Consider the following 18,128-nt stretch of genomic DNA (forward strand, 5'->3'; position numbering starts at 1 on the left):
TTTCTTCCTAACCACGGTCTCCATTGGTGTATTTCGTGATTCCATCTTTTATCCGTCAGTCGGGCATTGTGTCCTGCGAAGCTCCATTTTAATTTGGCAGCATGTTCTCCTGCGTCTTTTACTTTGGTTTTGCTTCTAATCCATGTATTTGTTTTTTTGGCTATGAGCCTCACCCCGAGCATTGATCTTTCCATCGCTCTATGTGCCTTTACTATTTTATCCATATTGGCCTTGGTGAGTGTCCACGTCTGTGAACCATACGTATAGGGAGGATACACTGATCGTAAACTCTGGGTCTCAAATATTGTTCTATGTTAGTGTTTTTTAAGATCCAACTCAGTTTTCCAAATCCTGCCCACGCTAACCTTATTCTTCTAGTAATTTCGGCAATTTGATTTTCTTTGTTAACTTTCATTATCTGTCCCAGGTAGATGTATTCGCTTACTGTTTCTAAATTTATGTCATTCAACGTTATTTTTGTAATGTTCGGTGTATTCGTCATTACTTTTGTTTTTTCCAAGTTCATCTTAAGACCTACTTTTTCCGAAGCTTGAAATAGTTGCGTCATTATAGTCTGTAATTCTTCGGAAACTTGTAGCGAATATTACAATGTCGTCAGCATATCTCAAATGACTCAGTTTTCTTCCATTAACATTTATTCCTTTATCTACCCAGTTAATGTCTTTGAACACATCTTCAAGTTCCAGCGTGAACAGCTTTGGTGAAATAACGTCTCCCTGGCGAACTCCTCTGTTGATTGATATAGCTGTGGTTTTCTCATCTATTTGTATTTTTATTGTAGCTGTTCGTAGTTTACAAATGATTAAAGAGGAAATATAGAAACACAACTTTGTCTGTATAATGATATTTGGGTAATCAGGCAAAAAATATTTTAGTTACACTTCGTCTTCTTCTACTTCTTCGTCTTCTTCGTGTACCTATTTCTTTAAGGTCATTGGCGATCATCACGGCCCATTTTACCCTGTCTGCAGCGGTTCTAAGGAGTTCTATTGTTATTTTTCTACGCTACAACTTTAAATTTTTTAACCAGGAGGTGCGTCGTCTCCCAGGTCCTCTATTTTCTTTCACTTTCCCTTGTATAACTAATCTCATCAACTCATATTTTTCATTTCCTAATATGAGACCAAATTAGCCCATGTTTCTTTCCTTAATAGTGTTTTTAAGTATCTTTTTTCATCTTTCGTAATGTTTCCGTGTTTGTTTTGTGTTGTGTCCATGATAATACTATTTTCCACATTCTTCGATAACACCACATCTCATATCCGGCAAGTCTTTTTTCAGTTGCGCCGCTAATTGTCAAGGCCTCAACTCCATATAAAAGGACAGAGAATACGTAGTATCACAATACCCTAGTTCTAATTTCTATTCCCAGTTTTTCAATTTTTCAGTGCGTCGTTTTATTTCAAGGCTGCAACCCCATTGTTCATTTTGTACACATCCAATTAATAATTGTATCTGGATACTTTTCTAAAGCTTTTTCCTTTAACGTTGATTATTTCGTCTTCAATCTTGTTCTTTAGTCGAGGAAATGAAGCATTTTGGCTCGCAATTTTTTCGTCCAGCATGGATTTACTTGAAATTTTCACAGAAGGTAGGGAATAGTCCAAGGATCATTTTCTATATCATGCCGCTGTTCACTAAAACCTTGGGGATGGTTGCCACACCATCTCGGGGGTGGGAATTTTTTTATTACATTTTAACTAGGTGAATCGATGTAAAAAGTAATTCAAAGAAAAAAATATATTTTACATTTTCATCGTAAAACTACTATTTTTCGAGTTATTCGCGCTTGATAGTAACAGTTTTTCAATGAAAAAAATCGACTTTTTTATAGGGTTTTTTGAAAATACCTCGAAAAATATACATTTAGTCAAAAAAACTGTAGATATCAAAATTGTACCTTTTAGTAACACAAATCAAATTCTTTTTCTGTATTATCTTTAAGACGAATACAAACCGAGATACGGCATGTTAAAAGTTAGCTTTTTTCGTCAAATGCATAACTTGAAATATTCAAAGTAAAATAACAGAAAACCTTTGCATTTTTCGAGGAAAACTTAAATAATCTTTTTTCAAGTATACAGTTAGGCCTCTCAAAAAATAATAGTAAAAAGTTTCTGGCCTGAAAATTAGGCGACTTATGATCAAAAAAATGTCGGTACCTGCTTTTCTCTATGAAAAAATCAGTGAAAACAATCCCTTAACTGCCCTCCTAATTAAAAATTGGTCTTCACCTTTCTGTAATTCCTTTTATCAATACACTCAAGATGTTTGACCTATTTAAAAGGCCTAATTTTATAAAAATTGGAGTTTAAAGAAAAATAATTTTTTTGGAATTTCCTATTTTTCACCTTTTACTTCAAAATATCTCCGAAAATACTGGAGATACGAAGAAAATTATACAAAACTAAATTGTAGCTATTTTAATAACTAAAATTCCCTTGTGCATAGATTTTCATTACAGTGAACAGTTAGCGAGATATAGCTGTTTAAAACCTCTATTTACGAGCAAACATCCCCTTATTCGAACCCTTTAAACCTACCCTAATTAAAAACTAAGGGATCCTACGAAATTTAGTTTACACAGTCTTATAACTCTTCAAAAGTCCTACAAAGTCATTTTTGAATAAACTTTTTATCGCCAAAAATGAAGGAGCTATGTTTATAAAACGAATTTTGTTTTCGAAAAATTCGGATAGTCCGCTTATGGATCATTTTCAATGTATGTATAATACCACAGAACCGGTTCGTATACTGGAAAATAACTAAAAAACTATTTGTATTTGTATTTGTACATATTTGTAACTTCGTATTTTTCTGTAAATAAATGTTTTTGTAATTCTTTAATTCTACTTTTTTTCTGTATAGATCTATTAAAATATCTACTTATAAAAACTGTAATGTTATTAAGGGTGGTTTTTCAGGGTTGAAATATTATGATATATCCTAAAGTATAAAACAATAATTATTTAACCAATCAAAACCAAATTTTACCCATATGAAATTTTACAATGTTTTTATATAATTTTTGACAATAAGGGGTAGTTTACACCCCTAAAAATAATCAACGCCCTTAAGCATAATATAGAATATGAAGTACAGGGTGAGATGATCCTAATCCCAAATTTTTATGTAAATCGATGCAAGCCGAAATTATTCTTTTAGGATAAGTAATTTTTTTTATATAGCTCCAACAAGGGTGGTTTTAAGGGTTGAAATATTATGATATTATATCTTAAAGCATAAAACAATCATTATGTAACTAATAAGAACCAAATGTTGACAATTTTAAACTTTAAAATGTTATTTTATAATTTTTTCAATTAGGTGTAGTTTTCACCCTTAAAAAACCAAAAGCGTACAACGGCTCATTATAGAAAATGAACTAGAGGGTGAAATGAGCCTAATCCCAAATTTTTGTACAAATCGATCCTGGACCAAAAAATTGCGAGGTTTTGCCATTTTTTCAGCTTTATTTCCTCGACTACTTGCTGACATTTTAATTTTGTTGTGTTCGGAGGTATTCGATACCTCTCGCAGCCCTTCTCTGTTGTCGCAAGGAGTATTGTATTGTCTTCTTCTTCTTCATGTGCCGTGCTTGATTATGGAGCATTGGCTATCAAATTGCCTATAGTAATTTTGTTGACGGCAGCTCGGAAAAGGGATGCAGAGGATCTGTTAAACCATTCTCTCAGGTTTTAAAGCCATGACGTTCGTCTTCTACCTGGCCCACTTCTTTCGTCTACCTTGTCTTGTATTATTAAATGGAGTATATTATATCTCTCTGGGTGTTGCAAAACATGGCCAAAATATTCAAGTTTTCGATTTTTAACTGTTCTGGCGACTTCTGGTGACTTTTTCCATCCGGCGCATTGTATTTTCTGCATGTCTCAGATTATTTACTAGTGTTCCTTTATTTGATATGCCTTCATTCATGTCTGCTATTGCCTCGTTAAACATCTGTTCTGAGCACATATTAAAAATTAGAGGGGATAGTACACATCATTGTCGTACTCCTCTTCTAATAAGTATTTCTTTAGATTTTTGTTGGTCTACTCGTATTATGGCTTTCTGATATCGATATAAATTTGTAACGCTGCTCACATCCTGATCATGTATTTCTATGTTCCGTAATATATTTTCAAGCCTTCTGTGTTGCATTTTGTCAAAGGCTTTCTTAAAGTCAACCAGAAATATGAATACGTCACAGTTCACATCTCGGCAACGTTCGGTGAGTGTATAGTAGGGTGGTGCGAAAAAAGTCAAGTTGATAATTCCGTGTCGCTATAGTGCGGAAAAGTTGCGATTGGTAATTACAAGAAAAACAAAAAAAGAATTATTCAAATTGGACTTTATCTTCCGATCCCGCAGCAGGCCTAAAGATTATGAAAAAAATGAAATTTTACCTTTTTTCCAAAAATTTTTATTTATTCTTCGTGTACGTTTAATTTATTGGTATAGTAAAATTTATTTACACTTTGCATGGTAGAGTAGTAGAAAAAATTGATTTACGCATTTAACGAATATTTTCCGATCCCGCAAGGTCAATCAAAATCTATAAAAGTTTGAAATTTTTGATGATTTTGATAAATTAAAAACATTTCGTTATCTCATTTTTCTGTTACATTGTGAAGCTCTTCGCTTGTTTAGATATTGTATGACAATATTTAAACAACCCAGGACTCAAAACGAGCGGGTGGTTGCATTTCTAGCTCCACACGCACCCCTCTATCCAACCAACCAATGAGTGTGTGTTTTACATTATTTACATAAGTACATTTCTTTTTTATCTGTTTGTGTCCAGTTCTTAAACATCAACTTTGTATTGTGATTTCTTGGTAAAATCTGGCAGCATGGACCTTGGTTTAAATGTTTTCCTGATGAATCCATCTGCTGATTGGGGCCCACATACATTAGCATTAGACGATGCTTCCGTGGGCAACTTTAGACAGCGCTCCTCAGCTTGCATGTGGCAGGGATAGTTTTGTACATTCCAGTCTGGCATGTCTCCCGATGTAATGAAAGAAGTTATATCTTCATTTGAAACTCTTCGCAGAACTGGTGGAGGAGACAGTTTTGTATCATTCCAGTCTATTATTTCAGTGTAGTCCTGCGCTTGAAAATTTAAAGTAGGAGGGATGAAATTTCTAATACTTTTGCCCTTGGCATTAGTCTGTCCGGCTTTTAACACTCTTCTTGGCCCTAGCTCTCTATAATGTGTTTCCTTTCTCCCTACTACTTGAAATTTCAAAGCAGAGGACTAAACTAAAATAATAGACTGGAATGATGCAAAACTATCTTCTCCACCACTTTCTCGAAGAGTTTCAAATGAAGATATAACTCCCTGTATTACATGGGGCGACATCTCAAACTGGAATGTATGTACAAAATTATCCCTGCCACAAGCCAGCTGATGAGCGGTGTCTAAAGTTGGCCACGGAAGAATCGTCTAATGCTAATGTATGTGGGCCTCAATCAAGAGATGGATGCATCATCAGGACAACACTTAAATCAAGGTCCATGCTGCCAGATTTTATCAAGACATCACAATGCAAAGTTGGTACTTGAGAGCTGGACACAAACAGATGAAAAAGAAGTGTACATATGTAAATCATGTAAAAAACACACACTCATTGGTTGGTTGGAGACAAGGGTGCGTGTGGAGCTAGAAGTGCAACCATCCCCTCGTTTTGAGATCTGGGTTGTTTAAGTATTGTCATACAATATCTAAACAAGCGAAGAGCTTCACAATGTAACAAAAAAATGAGATAACTAAATGTTTTTTAATTTTTCAAAATCATCAAAAATTTTAATTTTTTTATAGATTTTAATTGACCTTGCGGGATCGGAAAATATCCGTTAAATGCGTAAAACAATTTTATTTAGTACTCAACCATGCAAAGTCTAAATAAATTTTACTATAGCGATAAATAAAACGTACTCGAAGGATAAATAAAAATTTTTGAAAAAAGGTAATAGGTCTGGATCCCGCGTATGAAAAAAAAGTTGATTAATAGCAAGCTGAAAATTTGTTATTAGCTTAAGGGTGTCTAGTCGGACAAACTTTGATATATGGGAACACTGGAACAGGGGAAGTTTTAATTGTGGAACACGTTAAAAATTTGGAACGGTCAGACCACGAAAACGGCTTATGTATTTTGTCCGACAGAACAAACTTAAACTCTCCGAACAGAGATTAAACTCTCATGCAAAAATCAGACTGCTATTTATCACCAAATGGGCGTTTTAATGAGTGGAACATGTAGAATATGTCAAATGACAGGAATTATGACAGGTGATAAATAGCAGTCTGATTTTTGCATGAGAGTTTAATCTCTGTTCGGAGAGTTTAAGTCTGTTCTGTCGGACAAAATAAATGTGCCGTTTTCGTGGTCTGACCGTTCCAAATTTTTAACCTGTTCCACAATTAAAACTGCCCCTGTTACAGTGTTCCCATACATCAAAGTTTATCCGACTAGACACCCTTAAGCTATTAACAAATTTTCAGCTTGCTATTAATCAACTTTTTTTTCATACGCGGGATCCAGGCCTATAAAATTTCATTTTTTTCATAATCTTTAGGTCCGTTGCGGGATCGGAAGATAAAGTCCGATTTGCATAATTATTTTTTTGTTTTTCTTGTAATTACCAATCGCAACTTTTCCGCACTATAGCGATACGGAATTATCAACTCGACTTTTTTCGCACCACCCTAGTGTATAGTAAATAATGCCTCTTCAATGTCAAAGCCTTGTCAAAGTCCCAGTTGGTTTTTTGTTATGATATCGTCTAGTTTTTTATAGACATGTTTATGTATCACCCGCACGAAGACATGATTCAGCAAGCTGATCGTCCTATATTCTTGGCATTTCATTGCGTCGAGTTTTTTGGATATTGGGATGAATTCAGATATTAGCCATTCTTTCGGAACTTCCCGGTATAGTAAATTTTGTTGAATAATTCTACTATATAATATATTACTAAATCAATGTGGTTCTCTATTAGTAGTCTTAAAATTTCTGTATTTCTTATTATATTCAATAACTTCACTTATTGATTAAAAACCACTATTGAAACAGTCTAACAAAAACATAAAAGAAGGTACAAAACGGTTTTATTTTCAATTCGCTTCGTTTTATTTAAACCAAAAGAAAATTATTTGGTTCTGAAAACTCAGCAACGTCGAAATATGTAACAAGTCGATGTAACAAAATAACACAATCGACTAAAACTGCTGCCAGTGTAAAAGGGACATGTTCGCCAGTGCCTCCGTGTTCAAAATTTGCTAGTGTCGAAAATGACTAAACAAAAATACAAAACAATCGCGAAAATTATGTACTTTTGAAGCGATCCAGATAAACTGGCCGGCAGACGTTAAAAATTCGGCCATAAATATTTGGTCGCCAATTTTGAGGACATTTAGCCCTGGATGTTGATGCTGCTGGCGCTGCTGCTGCAGAGACATAAAATAAAAATAGTTTCGGCATTCGGACGCCGCATAGGGTGCGGGAATAAACTGTGTTTTAATCCATTTGTTATCTATGAAAAATTTATTGTCTAAGATCCGGTCGGTTATTTGTGTAACTGCTTTTTGATAAACTTTGCTTTCAATGCATGATCAAATTATTTAACAATATTTCTTTCTATTAAATTTAATCAAATGTTGATGTTAATAACTAAGGTATGCTTTATTGTTAAAAAATTTTAACAATTTGTGGACAAAGCTTATACAAAATAAAAAATACAATAAAAAACAAAAAATAGTAAAAAACTACAAACAAAACAAAAACAGAAACAGACACCAAGTAAATGGCGTGAGTTATACTACTTAATATAATTTTACAGTTATTAAGTACACATTAAAAAATTAAAAATTTTGCAAACAATATGTATACAACGTCAGAGCAAAAAGAAGGCAAACGAGGAAAGGGGAAAGGGAAAGTAAATCAAAAGTTCTATGCCGCTGCAAATATGTACACAAGTACTCGAAAGTAATAATCCTACAAGTCAATTTGCTGAATTCAAATCGTTTATAAAAAAGTCATTCACTGTATAAAAAGCTTTCTCCAGCAAATAAGCTTTCAAGGCCTTGCGAAAAGCGGGAAATGCTGCAATAGATTTGATGTTAGATGGCAGGTGATTGTACATTTTTCTCGAATTGTATAGTATAGAGCACTTAACCAGCTCAGACCGTGGGATTGGCAGATAAAGATTATGATCCACGTTTCTAAGGGGATAGTTATGAGTGGGTCTCTCTGGACCTTCTGATGCATGTTTGCGGATTAAACAAACGGATTCAAAAACAAAAAAAGAAGGAAGAGTTAATATCTTAAATTTTTTAAAAAATTCTTGGCAATGATCTCTGCTATTGAGTCTCAGGGAGTAACGAAGAGCTCTCTTTTGTAGTTTAAAAATACGCTCAAATTGAGTCGCACAACACGTACCCCAGAATGGAAGCGCGTACCGAAGATGAGACTCAAAAAGGGCATAATAAACGGTCCTAGATGTTGACAAATTCATTTCCGTAGCAACTGATCTTAGCGCAAAACAAGCAGAACTTAATTTTTTGTGTAAGGCATCAATGTGCAAGTTCCATTTTAGAGACTTATCCACAATAAGCCCTAAGAACTTCACCGATTCAACTACCTCTAGACTGTTGTTATTAAGTACTAAAGGTTGCATCATACTGTTGTAAGGTAGGACTTTGGTTTTAGAAACGTTAAATAACAGGAGATTCGAATCGCACCACGATTTAATGGTGACTAGGTCTGTAGCTATGGTATTGCGAAGATCCATAATATCCGTGTTACTCCAAGTAATACTAGTATCATCTGCAAAGAGACATATTTTACCTTTAATGTTCAGACTAGAGATGTCATTTATGTATATCAGAAACAATATAGGGCCTAGAACTGAACCCTGAGGTACCCCACATTCTAATGGCATGCAAGAAGACGTCTTCGTGTCAACCCTTACAAACTGACTTCTTTTATTAAGATATGATTTAAGCCATTTAAGAGCATTTCCCCTAAATCCATAGTGCTGTAATTTGTCAGTCAAGATGTTATGGTTTACACAATCGAATGCTTTAGAGAAATCACAGAAAATTGTTGCTGTAGAGTGATGGTTGTTTAGACTGGAGTAAACATGATCGAAAAGGAAGAACATAGCATCATTCGTGCATTTGTCACTCAGGAATCCAAATTGATGTGGAGTAAGCAATTTGTATTTCAACAGAAAAGATAAGATTCTTTTTTTTACCAGACTTTCAATTATCTTCGACAACGTGGGCAGGAGTGCAATAGGGCGATAATTCGGTGGCGGTGTAGAATCATATTGGAAGAGGTAGCAACTGAGGTGATTGGAAGGCAAAAGCTTGAAAAAATAGGGTCGGACTGATACGATGAGGAATGTGCACAGGCAACACAAAGAAAAAATCAAGCATATGCAAGGCTCCAAGCACGAAGAACGAGACAAGTAGAAGAATAGTATAGGCAGCTGAGACGAGATAAAAAACGAAATAAGAAGGAGCATATAGAAAAACAACTGAAAGAACTAGAGAAGTATAACACACAAATGGAAACGCGAAAATTCTACAAGAAGATTAACCAGACCAGAAAGGAATTCAAACCTTGACTATCAATATTTAGAAACAGAACAGGAGAAATAATTGGTGATCAGACCTTTAGTATAAATCTGAACTTTCGTATAAGTAGGTTAGTAGATCTGATTTGGAAGCAGGTGAAACTACCAGAATAGTGAAACGTAGGTATAATTGTACCTATTCATAAGAAAGAAGACCAAACAGTTTGTCATAACTACAGAGGCATTACCCTGCTAAACGTGACCTACAAAATATTATTACCCATTTAACATTACAAAATATTAGCTTACATTTGTTACGATCGACTGTCGGGATATTGTGAAAGCATAATAGGCAAATACCAGTGTGGGTTTCGCAATGAAAAGTCTACTATCCATCAAGTATTCCTTCTAAGACACGCTTTGGAAAAACATGTGAGTATGGAATTGATACTCACCGTTTATTTGTGGATTTTAGATATGCCTATGACAGCGCAGACAGAAACGCAATATATAAAGCCATGGTAGAATTTAATAATTGCATATTTTCCGTTTTTCTGGAAATCTAATGAACTTTCTTATTTCAAATGAAATACCCTGCATATTTTTTGTGTTTTCAAGTCCTTAAGAAATGCTGATTATTTTTCATGTTATATTCCCTATATCTAAATGCCATAATTTTGGAGTTATTGCTACATTTATTCTAAAACCAAATTTAAACAAATTATAAAAATCAATTTTTTTGGCCCGGTTAAACACTATTTTAGGTTTTTTTGGATCGTTGTGAAAAAAAAAGATCTTTTGTAATTTTTCTCTAAAATTAATCGTTTCCGAGTTATAAACAATTTAAAACTGAAAAAAAAATCGAATAATGACGATTTTCAAGGTTCAAGAACACAAATTAAAAATACTATTTCTGAAACTGCGAAGTACCCAAATTCAAGCTCAAGCCTAATTTTATCAGTTACCGATAAGTAATTTGAGATTGTTTTATTTTAAAACATTGATTTTTAGTTGTTAATGCAGCCCAATATGCACCTCATTAAAAATTAAAAAGCAATGGTTTAGAATAAAACGAGCCAAAAAAATATTATGGCAAGCTATTAGAAGAGTTTTACTTGAATTTTGCTACTTTGACCTTAAAAATCGTCAGTGTTCGATTTTTTTTTCAGTTTTAAATTGTTTATTACTTAAAAACGATTAACTTTACAGAAAAATTACAAAAGACCTTTTTTGTTCCCAATGATCCAAAGAACCTAAAATAATGTCTACCCGGGCCGAAAAAATTGATTTTTATAATTTGTTTAATTTTTTTTTTATAAATGTAGCAATAACTGCGAAATTATGGCATTTAGATATAGGGGATATAACATGAAACATAATCAGTATTTTTTTAAGGACTTCAAAACGCAAAAAATATATAGGGTATATATATATTTCATTTGAAATAAGAAAGTTCATTATATTTCCAGAAAAACGGAAGATCTGATAATAATATAATTAGAACTAAAATATCGACCGAATTAGAAGCCCCCACCTACCAAAATCTATAAAAATCATGCAAGCCGTTTTCGAGATGATTGAGTGTTTCCATACATAAAACTCACTCTGTATTTTGAATTAGTGACAGGTTGCTAAATATCAGACTGCTTTTTTTAACCGCTATCTGGTTCTTAGTAACTGCTAATTCGAAATTAGCTGCTACTTTTGTAGCAGTCGCTTATCGAAAAAATACTAAGAGGCAAAAGTTTTAAAAACTTGTTTTTTACTAATGGTACTACAATAATAATTTAATTGGAACGTACACATATGTTTGGGGGGCTTTAAGGAAACAAAAACCCCATAAAATTTTTATGGGGTGCACAAATTTTACTGTCAATTTTTACACAAATTTTACACAAATTTTTTTAAGAGGTTCCTGTCATAAGAATGACACATGTCCATTTTCAATAAAAAGTCTCTTATAGTTTTCGAGATATTGGAAAAAATGATATTCATTTTGTAACTTCAAAGGGCTGTAATTTTTTTTGTGCACATTTGTACTAAGGTAACTTAGGTTTAATCGAACTATTTTTGGTCCCAGAATATGTTATTTATGACCTGCCTTTTTGTTACACCCTGTATTTTAATTCAGTTAGATGGATGTAACAAAAGGCATCTGCGACCGTTTTTGGATTAACAAAAGGCGTCGATATATTTCTCGGTCGGAAGTCCATTTAAAAAATAAAAAAAAAAGACAAAAACCTTTCACGTATTTTTTTATTTTGTCACCCACGGTATTCCAAGTAGGAGGACGTCGCGACATAGACGTTGGTCGGGAACGTTCGTTTCTCTAGATATGAGCAGTTCACTTCGTTCTTTATTCGAGCGGCGTTTCGCCAGAGGCATTCTCAATTTTAATTGGAGTTTTCGGTCGATTGAACACGAGATACCGATGCTGTGATGGCAGACGTCGAAACAGATCCGCTAATAGTATAGTCGATTGCGCGAAAGTTGCAAAAACAGGATTTAAAACATGGTATTATATTATCTTTCGAGTCATATCGATGGGTTTTTGACAAAACATCGTAACCGACAAAACGCACATTTACAGGAGACGACTTTTTCTTCTACCGACTTTTTGGTTAATATAAATAAAATTTTGAAACTATGATAAATTAGTACATAAAAAAATATTAATTTAAGAAAAAAAACTGTAATATAACATTCTTTTATTAAATTATGTAACATACGATACTTTGTTAGACCTTGTCTGTGTAAATTTTAGTTGAAGCTTGTCGCTTAAGATAAACATACGATAGTTTCAAGGTATCAATCTATAAATGAATATTCATAAATAAAGTATCTTAACAGAAAAAATATTTTTAATAATAAAAATCGACAAAGAAAAATAAAATTTAATACGTATATTAATCTGTGACACTCTGTGACACTGTACTAAATGATGTTCTATTCAAAAAAATCTTAAAAATTTAATTCAAATGATACGACGTTCCAAAAAATGTAATTTTTGAAAACTTCGTAGTTTTACAGAATTGCTACCAGTTTAACTACAGAATTACTAATTTAAGAGGGTATTACTCAAGTTTGAACAGATATTACAATTTTATAGGTGTTTTTTAAAGTTTAAGACGTAATCTTTAAAATACACTAATAGGTCTGGATCCCGCGTATGAAAAAAAAAGTTGATTAATAGCAAGCTGAAGATTTGTTAATAGCTTAAGGGTGTCTAGTCGGACAAACTTTGATATATAGAAATACTGGAACAGGGGAAGTTTTAATTGTGGAACAGGTTAAAAATTTGGAAAGGTCAGACCACGAAAACGTCAAATGTATTTTGTCCGACAAAACTTCCAATTTATTTGTTACCCTTTCATTAAACTCTCAAGCAAAAATCAGGCTGATATTTATCACCAAATGGGAATTATAATGAGTGGAACACGTAGAATATGTCAACTGACAGGAATTATGGCAGGTGATAAATAGCATTCTGATTTTTGCATGAGAGTTTAATGATAGGGTAACAAATCAATTGGAAGTTCTGTCGTACAAAATACATGTGACGTTTTCGTGGTCTGACCGTTCCAAATTTTTAACCTGTTCCTCAATTAAAACTTTCCCTGTTCCAGTATTCCCATATATCAAAGTTTGTCCGACTAGACACCCTTAAGCTATTAACAAATTTTCAGCTTGCTATTAAACAACTTTTTTTTAATACGCGGGATCCAGACCTATAAACTATTTTGCTTTAGACATGAAATAAACAACTTCTTTTTTAGAAAATTAAGAAAGATAAAAAAAATGTAATACAATAACCCAAAAATATCAGTTAAAAAAATGTTTGTACATAGGCATCAAAACCTTTTTCTGTACAACCTACTTAAAATACATTTTAACAAGCAAAAAATTATAAATGTAATTTTTTTGAGCTCTTATACAGTATGTCTGCATAACTTGGAACCTATTGATAACTTTTTATCATCAGGTTTAAAAAAAAGCTATCAGATATTAAATTTTATTAATATCATACGAGGTATGTCAAAAAATATGAATCTTGTTCAAGAGTAAAGTAGCTTTATATTTCACATCGAAAATTGTTAATAAAATAAGTTGTTTGGAATTAAAAACTATGTTTAAATATTCGTTCTATATTGACTCCCCTACATTTGTTTCAGGTTTCAGTGAACTTACTACAAGTTGATATATGTTTGTGCAAATATAATATTTATGATATTTGCACAAGAACAACTAAAAACATAGGTTATGTCATTACCAAATTAGTAAATTAGACTTCAAATTCTATTAAAAAGACAATAAACTATAAAAACAAGTATTAAAAACTTACCGCATCTATTGAATAAGAGGTTTTATTAACACTACCACTATTTTCGTTTTAAATTGTTCTAGCGAAATAAAATTTGCACTGAATTCTAACAGATTTAAGATAACACTGAGCAATCCTAACGGTCATTTAATCTTATCGTAAGCGGCAAAATATGCAAACGTAACCGACAAGATTTATGACGTTTATTTAATTTTTAGCAATGCAAATAATCAAAATCGGTATAATTTGACTTGAACTTTCAAATGCGGTAAGCAGAATTGCTATTTTGTTTTTTAATCAAAAATTATTCGGGTTCAAAAATTGCAATTTTTCGATTTTTTGAAAGTTCAACCGCGTTTATCTTGAAAACTATGCATCCTACGGGAAAACTTTTAAAACATTTTTTGCTTAGAATGACCCAAAAAATCCAAAAAAATGTTTTGTTTTGCGAAAAATCGCTGTTATGTAATTCCTCAAGTTCTTTGTTTATAACAATCTGATCGACATCCGGATCAACTGTTACCCAAAAAATTCGTGTTCTACGGGTCAAAATACATAAAAAAACTTGGGTAAGCCCATCTGAATAAAGGAGGCCGTTGTACCCCCCCCCCCCCCCCCGGGCGACAAAACTAAATAATTTCACATATATTTTGACGAAAAACTATTTTTCTCTTAATTATGAGCATTTTTCACCAACAACACACCAGACTAAACTTGCAAAGAAAGCGAGAAAAAGAGAGGGGAACGCGAAGAAAGAAAAGGAGAGAACTTTGCTCTTCTAACAGTGCAGTTCATGCGTGAGCTTCTCACCCGATTCTCCTTTTAACTCTCTCGGCGCGATCAAAATTCAGTAATGAACCGAAATCTGTGAGCTGCATCAGATAAGTGTACTAGTCGGTTGTTTATTATTGAGGACCAGCTATAATGAATTTTGATTCGGGAAATGAACTAGAGATTATGGGGTTTTTATTGTTTCTTGTGGTTGTGGGTAACCTTTGCAAAGCCCTGGGCAAAGCCATAAATAATTTATGATCGATAGTTAATTAACCCGTTTTCTCTTATATAAAATAATATCTTAAAATTACCAGTTGTATAAGCAAAAATATAGCACAACAAAAAATAATTTGACCTTATGAGTCCTATGAAAAACTAAAGTTTAGACTTGTGTTTTAAATATCAATAGCATTGTTTAATAGTATATTATTCAACGAACATGTAATGATGGCTATTTCTCACAATGATGAATTAGGGAGCGTTCAAGTATTACGTAACGCAGATTGGGGGGAGGGGGGTCTTGTAAAACGTTACGGCGCGTTACATGGGGGGGAGGGGGGTTCGAACAGCGCGTTACGTAACATTATTTTTTTAAAAATTAGTAAATCCTTTATAAAAGGTATCTATTTTAAGGTAAATATATACCTTTTATAAAGGATTTACTATTTTTTGTATTACATGGCATACAGCCAACTACAGGAAAACTTTTTCCTTGTGGATTCTTTTTTAACTTAAATGAAAAAAACTACGGAATTTCTTTTATGTTTTACATAGACCCCTGAATTGTATTATGTTGCACCCTCACGCTCCGGTCATGTTCCGACAACAGGACAATAATTAATAGTACCTATTCAAGTGAAAAAATCTTAAATTTGTAACACAGATGAAGCACAGTAACATCTGTTTCCAACAATTAGATGGACCTGTCTCCACAACAAAAGATTAAAAGATACAGACGTTATTTAAGAGGTTGCAGAAGGGAACTACATGTTCATAAATCTTGTATGTTTTCTGAAATCGTTTTCTGCAGTAGGTATTCATTAATGTTTTAAATACGCAAATTCTCAAATTATTTAAAAATGTCTTTAAATAAAAAGCATTAAATACAAAACCCACTATATTGATACTTAGTTTAGAAAATTGATAGATATTTAAAAAAAAATAGTACCCTTATTTAAAGTGTGATTTCAAAATTTCAAGTGAATTTCAAAATTTCACCTTGCATTATTCATAATAGACCCTACATAATACACATTTTTGAGATGAGGTTGTTAAGCAGCTTCTAAAAACAAAAATATACATGGTGTTTAATTAAAATTAAAGATAATGGACTATGCTAGACTTGAGTGAATCACCCTGTATATTCAAATTTATGTTTAAATAGTCCATAGTTGAATTTAAAAGTTGACGTATCCTAGCGTTTTTATAATTTTCTAAAATAATGACACATGACAAAAACAATTTTATTCCATAAGTGGTTTCCATACATTATAATTTTAAATGATCATAAAGACCATAAATTCAGATTGTTAAGCAGCTTTTAAACATATAAAAATATACAGGGTGTTAAAAAATAAAGCTTATGGACTACGGTAGTCTTGCATGAATCACCCTGTACATTTAAATTTATGTTTTTATATATGAAAATCTACGGGTCTCAGCGTTTTTTAATATTGATTAAAACATGGACAGAAATAATTTTATTCCATAAGTGCCTTCTTATATATACAGAGTGTTTCAGAAAAAGGTAACACGATCTCTAAGATATGTGAAAAACTGAAAAATAATTGGGGTTTGCTTAGTATAAAATTTTTGTAACGGCATGCGTTTTCACGATACAGGACGTTGAAGAACAAAAAGTTTTACACATTTTTTTCAATATTTTTCCGAAACTACTGGCAACATCGTATAATATTTGTTATACAAAAATTTTTACTAAGCAAAATAAAATATTGAAATAATAAATATGTTATTTTATTTTAAGTTTTTATTAAAGAAGATCAAATAGAAGAATGCATGAGAAGAACAATAAAGGATGAAGCCTAAAATGTATGTAAGGATGGGGCCAAGCAGGGAAAATGTAAATGTAAATGTAAAATTAGTAATAAAAGATTATTATTCTAAGTTTTGGACATATTTCATGTCATGGGACATGAAATTACGATTGGCAGGGATAACCAGACACATGAACTAAAAAGAAGAATCGTTCTTGGGTGGGCAGCATTTGGAAAACTGAGAGAAACTTTTAAGAGTGAGTTGCTCATATGCCTAAAGAGAAAGGTATTTGATCAGTGCGTCCTCCCAGTCTTGACGTACGAATCAGAAACACTTACCTTACCTAAAGCCTCGGCTACCAAACTAAGAGTAACGCAGAGAAGAATGGAGCGGTCAATGTTAGGAATAACTCTGCGAGACAAAATCAGAAACGAAGAAATCAGGAGAAGAACAAAGGTGACTGACGCCAACAAAAGAATAGCTAACTTGAAGTGGAGATGGGCAGGACACATAGCGAGAATGACACATGGGCGATGGACAAAAAGGTTATTGGAATGGAGGCCAAGAGAAAACAAGAGAAGCGCCGGTTGACCGCCTACAAGATGGACAGACGACGTAAGAAAGTTAAATAAAAACTGGATGAGAGCGGCGCAGGATAGACGTGGTTGGAAATGAGGGGAGGAGGCCTATGTTCAGCAGTAGACTTTTGAGGCTGGATGATGATTGTAAGTTTTTATTATTACCTCAAATGCGATTAAAATAATAACTCCGGTACTTCTGGCAACCTAGTTTTCCATTTAGGTTCAAATGGTGACTTGGGTGTTACGTAACGTTTAGGTAGGGGGAGGGGGTACATAAAAACGTTACGGTGCGTTACATGGGGGAGGGGGGTCAAAAATCTTCAAAAATTGCGTTACGTAATATTTGAACGCTCCCTTATGACACGAGCCGTTCACAAAATAATCTTTTCAAATACCATTCGTCCTCTAAATTTTGCTTGATAAATTTTTTCGTTTTCATACTCAAACAAACCGAAATGGATAAAATCACTCGTCCTTCGGACTCGTGATTTTATCATTCGGTTTGTTTTCGTAATTTTACCAAATAAAGAAGTTTTCGTGAAAACAAAAAAATTTATCGATAAAATTTAGAGGACTCGTGGTATTACCTTTGATTATTTTATTAAATAAGAAGTTTAAGTAATTTTATTTGCTAATAATAAGTATATTAAAAGTGCCATGCACCACTTGAATCTAACTTCAACCCGTGAGTAATGACCTGTGAGTAATGAACTATTACTCACGGGTAAAGTAATGGGTGTTATCTATTCAAAACTAGTGAATAATGAGCATATTATTAAACGGTCGCAGAAAAAAGATTCTTTTTTATTCTGTACACAATGTCAATAGTGTAAGATGCAGTCTAAATTATA

This window comes from Diabrotica virgifera, chromosome 4 (assembly GCF_917563875.1).
Source record: "Diabrotica virgifera virgifera chromosome 4, PGI_DIABVI_V3a".
NCBI lineage: Eukaryota > Metazoa > Arthropoda > Insecta > Coleoptera > Chrysomelidae > Diabrotica > Diabrotica virgifera.